The following is an 11,944-nucleotide window of genomic DNA, read 5'->3' as shown; positions in this document are numbered from 1 at the left end:
TAAATTTGTCTAGCAATTGGATTTCCTTCCCTTTCAGCACAGCCTGGGTAGCATTTTCTGCTTCCTCAATCTGTGTAGTGTAGGATGGCAGATTTCCTTCGTTAAAGGCCATGAGTGAACCAGATGGGCTTTTAAAACAATTTGGCATCCTTTGATTACTGTTAGTTACCTTTAGGTACTAGGCTACCCAAACACCTACTCACTTTGAGTATTAGGATCTATTGTTAGCTTTGACCCTAATTATAGATGAACCCCATCTTGTTGTTACCCAATCTTTTCCAGGTTGTGCTTTTCCAGCAAGAGTAGTATTAGAAGTGGGCAACATATTATATTTGTAGCAGCCTAGCACCAACTGTTAGGCCTCACTGGGGCAGTGATCTAGAAATCAAGCCCCATTATCCCTGGAGTTGGCACAAAAGTTAAAACTTTTATCAAAATGTGCAGAACCCCCAGTATACCAGCTGATGGAGTCAGGTTAACAGGAAACACAGAGCAGGTTTTGATACTGAACAGAAACTACTATTTGTTACAAATAAAATTGATTCTAACCACAGATAAAGAGTTATGAAATGTCAACATTTAATTTTACAAGTTGAAATTCTAACTCCTTCTAAACGCTTTCTAAACACACACATGCAGACAGACAAACATACGTAGGAGTTCTGAAGGAGAGTGATATTGGACTCAAAACATTAACTCTGCATCTGACTCCACTTATGCCACAAGATGTACTGAGTTTCCTCAAGTATTCTCAGGCTTCTGAAAAGTCATCTTCCTTTCAGCCTGTCTGGATAGAGCATCAAGACATTGCGAGCATCCTGACCCACAACAGACCAACACAAGCAATCCCCAATTCTTACAAGACCATGAAGTTAACCACAGAGCTCAGTACCTGCTCTGCATTCCAACACCATTACCAGACTAGCTTTCATTTTCGGCTATATTAATTGCATTTAAGCTTCATCAGTTGACTGGATTTGAACCTATGACCCCAGAGCATTAGCCTGGGAGTCTACAATGACTTGTCCACTGACATTAAACACAATGCCATCATCTCCCCTGAGAATATGAATGCACTTACAATATTACAAGCCCCATTCACTCCCCACTTTACTGGACAAGTAGTAAGTGTGTGTTTTAAACAATTAAAGCCCATCTCACCATTTATTTCACTATTCGTGTTTCTCAGTGAAACAGCTGCCCACTTGTGTGATCAATCAACCTCAAGTCAACACCAACCATTTTCATTTATTTTTAAACTGCACTACTCAGGGTGGAGCTGGACCATACAGAGCTGCCTCAGTCTATGACAACCTCAGTCTTGGCAGGTGATTGGAGACCTAGCTATTCCCCACAGCTAGACACTCTATCCTCACAGACACTGGGTGAAGAGTGTCTTTCATTTCTCCAGGATCATATTCCATGCAGAAGCAGGGATCTCATGTAGTAACCAGGACCAGGAATCCTGATGGGTGTTATAAGCCCAGAGGCTTTATAGGCTCCAGTAAAGACCACAGAGATCGGGTTGTTCCAATAGCAAATCACTTAGCTGCTGCAATCAGCAGTACTTTTTCAACTAAATAGTGAAAGGTAAGATCTTTATGTCAAATTAAAATATCAATGTGTAAAATCAATTTTGTTTATTCTTAATATATCCAGTTGAATGAAACCAGAAGTTATTCTTATTTAACAAATTTTTCTTAAGATATGTGCAGCTTTATAAATATACTGACTAGATTAATGTTCGCATTAGTAACAAATCTTACCCATTGCTCATTCATTGGAAAAATGTTGATGTTGCGGATCATGTTAGCATTATGCTTAGCCAATCAAATCCTCCCTGATGAGTGCAGTCAATTTCTTCCATTGAGTAACCTCCAATCCTAAATGTTCACTAATTAATCATTCGAAATTTTTGTTACTGATTACAGTTATTTACCTGAAGCAGTCATTCATTCAGCAACCAAAGTAAAGAACTAACTTCCACAATTCTGTTATAATAAAACAAAGAAATGTAATTGCTGGAAATTTGAAACATAAACAGAAATTGCTGGAGGAACTCAGTGAGTCTGGCAGCATCTGGAGAAAGAGAAACAAAGGGAATGTTTCTAGTCCACTGATCCTTCTTCAGAGACTTCTGTTGTGCTGTGGAAAGGTTTCTAAAATGGAAACTGATCCATTTGTTGTCATGTTTTGGCACATCCCCGAAATAATAAAAGCTGCCAATATAAATTGATTGGACTAAACATACAAAGGTATGTCTTGAATGTACTCAATAACTGAGTTTATATGGTGAATGCATACATGTTACAATAATATTCACTGAACCGGACTTCAGTGTTACTCTCATTTCACTGGGGTTGCTATTGGTAGCAGCTCCACATTCAATGGCCAAGAAATGATTTAGTCAGTTTCATCAAGACTGTCCCATTAAATGATGCAACACAGCTAGACATCTCTAAGTTTGACCACTATCTTCTTCCCCAATCTCAACTTCCACACATAGCCTCAGCCCTGTAACAGTGGGGAGAGACAAAACAGAATGCAGGGGTGACAAGGGGAAGGAATTCTTCTTCAAATCAGGGAATCCAAACTCAAACTAAAGATTGCACAGAACAACGAGTTATCTAGTTAAGGAGAGTTAACATCTATATATGCACTTAACATCAGTGGGTGCATGGGAATGCAACCATGTATATGTTCCTCTTCAAGTTACACACCATCCTGATTTGAAACTGCATCACCATTCCTTCACTGACATCCGGTCAAAATCATTGAGTCACACAGCTTGGAAACAGACCCTTCGGTCCAACAAGTCTATGCCGACCTTAATTCCAAACTAATGTAGTTGGCCCTCACTTGGCCCATATCCCTCCAAACCTTTCTTAATCATGTACTTATCCAGATGTCTTTCAAATGTTGTAACTGTACCTGCATCCTTTCTCTTCATTACACACATGAACCACCCACAGTGTAAAAATGTTGTCCCTCACGTCCTTTTTAAATCTTTCTGCCGTCACCTTAAAATATGCCCGTAGGATTCCCAAACCTCTAGAATTCCCTCTCTAAAATTATTGTGGGTGCCCCTGCACCTCAAGAACTGCAGCAGCTTAAGAAGGCAACTTGCCACCACTTTTTCAAAGGCAATTAACAATGAGCAATAAATGTTGTCACAGACAGTGACACTCACATCTTGTGAATCAATAATTATATTTTTAAATTGTGTGAATATAAATAGTGACAATAACTTAGCTGATAGTTCTGATGGTAGCATAAAACAACAAAACAAGTGGTTGTGATCTGTACTTCCATTTCCAGTTTCACCTCTTGTTGGTGTAGGTGCCTGTCATTGGAGGCTGTCACAGTGTTTGACAGTCCAGCCTGTCCCTCTGAGCAAATCAAACCTTATTTTGTGTTATTGCTGTGTGGATCGTCTGTAACTGCTGGAGAATGCATGGCTTCCAGCAGCAAAACTGTAGTTATGAGTGAAGTTTTAAGATAACCTATGCAGTTGCTATAAAACAATTGTAGCACAGAACAGAAAGGAGTGGGCCGATAGCTTTAAGTGGGGGAGCAAGCCAGGAAGTTTCTCTCCTATAAAAATCATGCAGCATAACACATCAAACTGTAATAACAGGAGTGACTCCAATTAAATACTGCAGAATGGTTTTGGATTATCATCTGCTATGGAGCTAATAGGAATATTCTTTTAAATGCTATAGACTCTGCCAATGATCTAACATCAATGTAATGCTGCATGAGTTATTAAACAAAGTGACCTTTCAATTATTTTCGTTTTTTTTGTACTTATGTTAGCTTTTCCACAGAGACCGTTTGTGAAAATACTGTAACAACCTTCAGTGTCAAGTAAAAGGCTGGCTTTGACTCAGAAAATGAGTTTCTTTTCAAATTAACATTTCTTTGCACCCCATTATTGTTCTTGCCATGTCCAGCTCTTCTTAGAAATTAAAGTGTCACTCAGCACACACTAATTGTAAGGAAGATTGGATATGACCTGGGGAGAGGAGTTTCATTGGGCTCTATAAAATTATGGGAGGCTTGGCTAGGGTAGATAGGAAGGTCTTACCTCCCCTTAGCAGGTCAATAACCAGGGGCACAGATTTAAAGTATTTGATGGAAGGTTAGAAGGGAGTTTAGGAGAGTCTTACTCCATCCAAAGGGTGAGCGAGGTTCTAAAACTCACTGCCTGAAATGTCAATAGAGGCAGAAATTACAAACACATTAGAAAACACTTGGATACGTCCTTGAGATGCAATTACCTACCAAGTACAGACCAATGGTGTGATTAAACTGCTCTTTTGCTCCTGGCACAGAGAGGAACCAGTCAGCTTTGGAAAGTAAGGCAGGCGTTCCCATGGAGCATGAGTTATATTCAAAGTCTGCTGTTTCAATGCTCAGGGTGTGGGTACCAGAAATATTGATACCTCTGCAAGGCTTGCTCAAAAACATGTACATTCATGTGTGCACAATGATACACATGATTATGCAAAGAATGGAGGGATACGGACCAAGGGGAGACAGAAGGGATTAGTTTAATGTGGCGTCATGTTCGGCGCAATGTTGTGGGTCAAAAGATCCACTTGCTATTGACTTCTATGTTCTATGATACAATCACTCTCACACACACACACCTTTACAAACGCGCACACACGCACAAACACACATAAAATCACAAATACACACACTATATACAATAACACTGTCTCACACAAACACACAGGTATAAACTCAACCTGACACACACACACAATCCCTCAATCACAGAATTCTCTCTCTCTCTCTCACACACACAGACACACACAGATACACACACACACACAGATGCATACACACGCAGTCACAAACACACCCCTTTTAGTGTTGTGGAGAGTTAACCAGCAGAAGCATGGATTACTTTACAGCTAAATAATTACATAACCAGCAATTGAAGTAAGTCATTTAGTGCAAAAGTATTTTCTTGCTAGAATTCTACGAATATATTAGTTCTTTGGCTGTAAATTTCTAAGAATGATACAGCAATGTATTTCCAAAATAATTGAGCCTTTCAGCATCAGAATGTAATTGTTTTCCTTTGCTTTTGCATATTACATTTTGCCAATGAAAGATAAGAAATCACAAGGTGTGTTACAAAAGGCGGCTGCTGTTTGAGACTATGCTTTGATCAATACACTGCTGAATTCTGGTTCTGCTGGGAACAGCAAAGGCTACTCAGTGGGGTGGAGGTGCCTGATCCAAAAAATGGTTTACAATTTGTAGGGTTATTTCATCTTTTATTATCACAGATCATGAAAGAAAGCAGATTATATTTTGTTTTCTGGGGGTGGAGGGTGGGGAAGTAGATAGAGGTGGGAGAGAATGCCATTGCTTACGACTTCAAACACAGAGAGGTCAATCCATCACTGTCTGTCTGTCTGTGTGTGTGTGTGTTTGTGTGTTTGTGGCGGGGGGAGGTTCTATTCACATAAACCTCTTCACTGTAAGCTCCCACTGAATTCACTTGCAAATTCCTCAGCCTGAAAAGAGACAGGATTCCCAGTGCCCCGCCGTCCGTGCAGAGCAAAGCCCACAGTCCTATCAACCCTCCCTCTGCTTCAGGAGATGCTATTATCAATAATGAGAGCCTGAGAACCGAGTGGTCACCAATCAGCAAGCTGACAGGTAAGAAAGATCCTTCCAGCCCACCCTCTGGGGCTGCGGGTCCCTGCCTCCAGAACGAGCGTTGAAGTAGATGGAAGAAGTCAGTCTTGGGGAAAAAGAAATCTGGGCATCGCAAAACCAGTCGCCAGGCAGAGACAGTAACAGCGTGTTCCCTATCGGCGATGCAGGCAGCACTGTCTCTCACAGACACACAGCGTCTGTCAGCGGTAAGTGCTCTCCCCTTCTGGTCCTGATGGAGCTTTTGGCTTTACAGCGGTGCACTTTGTTGGGAGGTTTATCATGAAACGGGAAGCAATCTTATTCCAATATGCCCCCAACCCAACCTTCGCCCCCCCCCCCCCCCCCGCCCCCCACGCAGGTACAGCCTTTGTGTTTACCGTCGCTCTAATAAAACGCGTACTGTACTAAATTTGAATTGAGGAGAAATGCAGCGTTGAGATGGTGAGGGTGGAATTCAGAAAGGCTTGTTGGTACCTATTTGCGCAAAGTGTTGTTGCCTTTTGTGAGGTCGAGTTGCAATGTGTGTGTGTGTGTGTGTTGGAGCTAACTTTAATAGTTCGTGTTAATTGCAATACGTCGTACCAGCCTTACCGTGGCTGAGTTTAAACATCCCAAACAGACTGTGAATTGCTAGGGTTTACTGTTTCAACCGCGTCCCCACTGGAAGCCGGACCGACAAGTCTTTCGGATAGACAGGGTAGGTGGGGGTGGGGTAGTGCTATTAGTCTGGCAATGTGGGTACACACTCAGCCTTACAGGGCTGGGCTGGAGTCTGGTAGCTATACCCAAGGTCAAGCGAGGATGTGGAAAACAGCAACATGCGCCAGACACAAAGTGAGGAGCTTCCAAGATTCCCGAGCCCGGCAGAAAGCAGATCAGAGAGGGAGAGCTGCTGGCAACAAAAAAAAAACCAAAGGCCTCTCTGTATTCGCTGGGTGACTTTCCCCAGTTCGGTATTTAGCATTTTGGGCGATGTGACGTTGACCTTCAGATGCTAGCCACATATAAATCTGAGAGGTGTGTGTGTGTGTGTGTAACGGATTACCGCTCACTAAGATTCCGCTATGAACCTAGGTGTCGGACAACTCGAAGCCCCAAAGTCTGTCAATGCTGTGGGGTTATATATTTCAGCCGAGCAGAGAGGGTAATATTCCACACCACCCCCACCCAGCCCACATTACACAGCCCAGCCCTGCACCCTGAGCCAGCTGCTGTTGTCTCACACAGCCCCTTGTGATTTCAGTGGGGAATTCAGGAACATTTCAGCAACCAGTCACTTGTTCCAAAAACACCTCCAGTGCCCGGGGAGCCGGGGGGCGAGGGGGCTGTTGGCAAAACGGTCTGTTGCGGCTTCTTAACCCTTTTCGAGGATTGTCCCCTCCACCTTGGGTCACCGTGGGCAGCTGTCCCCCGTTTCTCCTGCACTGGCGGGGGACGGGGGGTGGTGAGGGGGCTAGAGCGCCGAGTCGGCCCATCGCGCCCATGCTACCTCCTTGATTCAGCTCCCCAAAGCGCATTGTTTTGTAACTGGGAAAGTGCCGACATGAAAGGCTGAGGAGACAACCTTGGAAGTTCCCGGTAGTTAAAAAACAGTTCACAAGGTGCTCGTTAGAGCGTGGCACTTGGCGCTGCGTTTGCCTGCCGCCTGTTTCTATCCAAACAGGGGCAAAGACCGGCTTGGTGCATTAAATGTGAAATGATTGCTACAAGAATGTAACTGTTCGGCCGACAGTTCTCCCCGGGCTCTTTCCACTCGGCCCCAGTTCCTCAGCACTTTCCGTGTGCCCCTCACTGTGTCTCAGAGCTAGGGAGGCGGAAATCCCTGTCCTAGGAGGGGGGGGGGGGGGGGTGAATGTGTTTGGGGGGGCGGGGAGAGTAGAAGGTGCGCACAAAAGCGTCCTATATTCACACACACACACACACACACACAACTGAATTTTAACCCATTCAGCCGCCTGCGCTCTACATTGCATTGTAGTGACGACCTCCCAGCGCTGTTTTAGCATTTGTGTTCATGTTCATAGATTTTCACCAGATACAGGCCCCCGTCTCTTACCCGCAGCCATCCCCATGTGCTGCCCTGCACGGTGAACTGAAACATGTTAAAATGTCCTTGAATGATATTAACATCCACCTGCATAATACAACTCGCGGTTTCTGTTCAGATCATAGTTAGCCACAATTCTCAGCGTCAAACATGGACCACTTTAACCCTTCGCTGCCCAGTTACTTTAGGAGTGTCTGTTGTGCGGGAACCCGAGCTGCGAGGCGGCTTTCAGAGAAATCCCTCCGGCCACTGCACCAGTGCATGTATCCAGTCAGAACAGCAGAAGCTTAATTACTGCTCAGCAGAGACTGGTAGATTAAATAAATCAAGATTGATGGGGGCGGCAATAATGGAACCCACATTATCTAAATAAGTCGCTCTTTTACCCCACTGAGACAGAGTGATTGAATGATGTGAGCTGAGAAACTTAGATAGGATGAGCAAACCGCAGGCGAGAATACAGCCAGGGCAGTATAGCTGAAGTGATATTTCTGAACATAGAGTTTACTGCAATGATCTTCCTGTTATGTAGTCTCTCCATCACCGACAAAGAGACGCCGGAGTTAACTACGCGAAGCGAATGAGTTTGCCTTACACAGAGCAAGACGAGTTAGTTGTGCAGGGACAAATTCAGAGTCCTTATATTCCCCTGTCCCTGCTGCTGTTGGGAGTTGCTGAAGGACATTTTTGACACAATGTGGGAGCGAATTATTGCAGATGTTGGAAACTGTACTGAAAACAAAACAAAATGCTGAAGATTACAGTGGATCAGGCAGCATTCATGGAGAGAGAGCAAGCTAATGTTTCGTGTCTGGATAACTCTTCATTAGAGCTGACGTCGAAACGTTAGCTTGCTCTCTCTCTCTGTGGATGCTGCCTGACACGCTGTGATCTCCAGCATTTTTTGTTCTCAGGACATTTTTGATATGTTCCGTCAAGTTTTCTTGAAGTCTGCTGCTAGGTCTCAATAATTTCAGGGCCTTAGTTAATACGTTAACACGGAGGGCTAGGGTGAAAGCGGATTGTGGAAATCTGATTTCAAATGTAGACTCTACTCGAGATAATGCTGCAATCATGTACATAATTCAAATGTAAATATTCCTCAAAAGCATACAATGATTGATGTGAATGAGAAACGTAATATCATATGCAGCAGCAACAGATACATTTCCATCACAAGTATATCATGACTTTCTTTTGTTTTGGGTTAAGTTTGGACGCTAAGAAAGGTTATCCCTGAGACGATCCTCCTCACGGTATGATATTGGCCCACACACCCTTCGCTGCTTTATTGTGAAATTGTGAAGGGCTTCAGAAATGTGCAAACACTCAAATAACTTTACAAACTCGTCATCTCAGCAGGTTTCTAACCCAGCAGCCAAACAGTGTATTCCAGCATTCACAAGCACCACATTAAACAGACTACTCATTAGAATTACCTGGGAAAAACTTATTCCGTGGGATTGACTCCACCACTGAGATTCATATTAAACACAGCACTGCGCTATACACTGAGGCTTATGAATGGAGACCAGCAAATTCCTTATACTTATTAGATATGAACCTTATAAGAACGGCTCGCCATTACCAGTGGCCATTAAGCGGTGACATCTGTAACATCTGTAACACTGATCATTTGTCATTAGTTTCTGAAATTTCTAACTGCGCTGGATAAGTACCGACCCTCCCTGCTTAAATAATGTGGCACAGAGCATATAAACTTCATGTGACATGTGTGTAACAACAGCACATGGAACCCAGTGAAACCACAAGATACCAGCTGTAGAGATTCGATAGATATAGAAAACGAGTAGTAAGATTTCTTGAACTTGTGAGCGGATTAGCAATATCAATTTCGGCACAAATTGTTTATGTCTAATTCTTCGTCGAACTTTATTGATCTTGAAGAAAGAAATCTTGTTGGTGCCATGACGATGCTAAGTGTGGATGTGGGTGGGGTGGTGGAGGGGGGTTAGTGGTTGTGGTCACTGTTTAACAATCAGAGGCCATCTATTTAAAACAGAGGCTAGGCGATTATTTCTCTCTCCCAGAATCATTCTTCCTGAAAAGGTGGTAGAAGCAGAGTCTAGGAATATTTTAAAAGGAAGGGGTGGATAGGTTCTTGTAGAGTTAGGGATGGTGAAAGATTATGGGTTGCGGGTCTGAGTTTGCAATCGGCTGCTGGAGTTCTGGTGGTGTCGTGGTAGTGTCATTACCTCTGAGCCAGGAGGCCCAGGATCAAGTCTCACCTACTGTAATCATACATCTCAACTGGCTGATCTAAAAATATGGGCAGTCAGGGGGGCTGACTAATTCTTGCTGCACTAATATGTTCGATGGAGGATTCAGGCAGCGGATGTTGGAGATCGAGGCATAACGCATTTGTTAAATTGCTGCGACCATGTAAGATATCTGTCTTCGTTGATTAGAAGAGATGTAAGATTAGGCAGACATGGAATCTAGCTTTCTAACTATACTGTACACGCTATAAAGTGTTAATTGGTAAGACTTCTTCAAACCAGGAAGTAGGTAGAGTGGAAGCGATTTGTTGAAGATGTACCCAGCGTTGGAGAAAGACAAACAAAAACAGAGCGGCTCAGAATAGTTCTATTTTCAGGTTCTGTACTGAAAGACAAAGGGATATTAATGTTGTTCAGGTGCAGACTAAACTAACTCGGATTGTCACCTGTTCTTTCAATGTACAATCTGAATAAAGGCTGAATTTGCCAAGGAGTGTTGACGGCTCTTGTGGTGTAGTGGTAGAGTCCCTGTATCTGAGCCAGGAGGTCCGGGTTCAAGCAATGGCTTCTCTGAGTAGGTTGATTTTTGTTTTCTAAAAATAGTGACCAGTTTCTTTTTTTTGATGCGCCTTTATGAAGTTTAATGCTGCTGGAACTGGAATGTTGCACTGGGGAACTGCGCTGAGTGCGTTTGTGTGTGCTGGGTGTGTTTTTGAAATTTTAAAACCGGGTATTCCAGCTACAATTAATTTCACAACTGTTTTATTATTCGTTGATGCGATATAATAGCTGTGGAAAACGCTGACATTGTTTACAACTCAGGCAGCGCCAGTCTTTATTTCTGCTTTCCAGCATGTTGCTTTTTTTATATGGTATCATATCCTCTCTGCCTAACTGTTTCTTGTCCTGTTTCTCATAACTTTAAATCGACGCGGAGAAGGATGGATATCAGCGTTTGAACAGGCACAGTGACTGAAGTCAAATTAAGTTCGAGATACATTCGGAACTGGCCCGATCCAGTTCCCAGTCAATCCCGGTCAAAGCTGTTTCCCACGAAGAGACGTTGTATGGGTTAGGATGATATTCCCCTGGGGTTTCAAAGATAGAGAGGGGGATCTCACAGAAACCTGTAAAATTCTAACAGAACTGGACAGGGTAAGCATAGGCAGAATGTTCCTAAAGACCAGACAGCCCAGAACCAGTGACCACAGTCTAAGGATACATTTAGGACAGAGATGAGGAGAAATTTCTTTAGCAGAGAGTGATGGAATTTCCTGTCACAACGAGATTTAAACCAAAACATTGAATGTTTTCACGAAGGAGTTAGTTATATTTCTCAAGGCTAAAGGGTCCAAAGTGTGTGGGGAGAAATTGGGGATAGGGGACTGGGTTGGATGACCAGCCACAATCACATTGAATAGTGCAGCATTCTCGAAGGGCTGAATGGTCTGCTCCTATTGTCTATTTTTCTATGTTTCTATATACCCGAAATCCCTCCCAAATCCTTCAGCACCGCAATTTGAGCTGGAGGCTGAGATCAAACGCTGGTCTCCTGGCTCTGCTCAGCCGCCGCTCACTGAAACAGCTTAACAAGCAGCAAACAGCGATCACATTTCAGGCGCTGTACTCTCCAGTACCCCCAACCCCTCCACCTAACCCCATCCACTGCACGGCGTGTGAGAGAGAGAGACTGTGTGAGACTGAGAGTTTGTGTGTGTGAGAGAGACTGAATGTGCATGAGACTGTGTGAGAGGGCGTGTGAGACACTGTGTGTATGAATGTGTGTTAGAGTGAGTGTGTGTGAGACTGAGTGAGTGTGTAAGAGTAAGAATGTGTGACTGAATGTGTATGAGTGAATGTGTGTGTGAGACTGAGCATGGGTGTGAATGAGACTGTGAGTGTGTATGAGTGAATATGTGTGACTGTATATAAGTGAATGTGTGTGAGAGAGACTATGTGTGGGTGTGTGTGAGACTGT

The 11,944-nt window shown here is 43.5% G+C and overlaps 1 protein-coding gene across 4 annotated transcripts in view; it reads left to right on the top strand.

Annotated features, from left to right (window-relative positions):
• The first annotated feature begins 5,529 nt into the window (after positions 1 to 5,529).
• Positions 5,530 to 11,944, top strand: part of LOC109936078 (cadherin-6-like) — a 220,122-nt gene continuing 213,707 nt past the window's right edge. For 2 of the 4 annotated variants that reach the window (XM_048607452.1, XM_048607419.1), the window contains exon 1: positions 5,530 to 5,679. The gene's annotated coding sequence lies outside the window, so the exon portion shown is untranslated. Of the gene's footprint in view, positions 5,680 to 5,745; positions 5,886 to 10,442; positions 10,541 to 11,944 lie in introns of those variants that run through there. The other 2 variants (XM_048607429.1, XM_048607436.1) reach the window with 2 other exon arrangements.

The sequence above is a fragment of the Rhincodon typus genome, chromosome 2 (assembly GCF_021869965.1).
Source record: "Rhincodon typus isolate 14 chromosome 2, sRhiTyp1.1, whole genome shotgun sequence".
Classification (NCBI taxonomy): domain Eukaryota; kingdom Metazoa; phylum Chordata; class Chondrichthyes; order Orectolobiformes; family Rhincodontidae; genus Rhincodon; species Rhincodon typus.
Note: the sequence above shows the minus strand (reverse complement) of the source record. Positions and strands in the feature narration are given on the sequence as shown.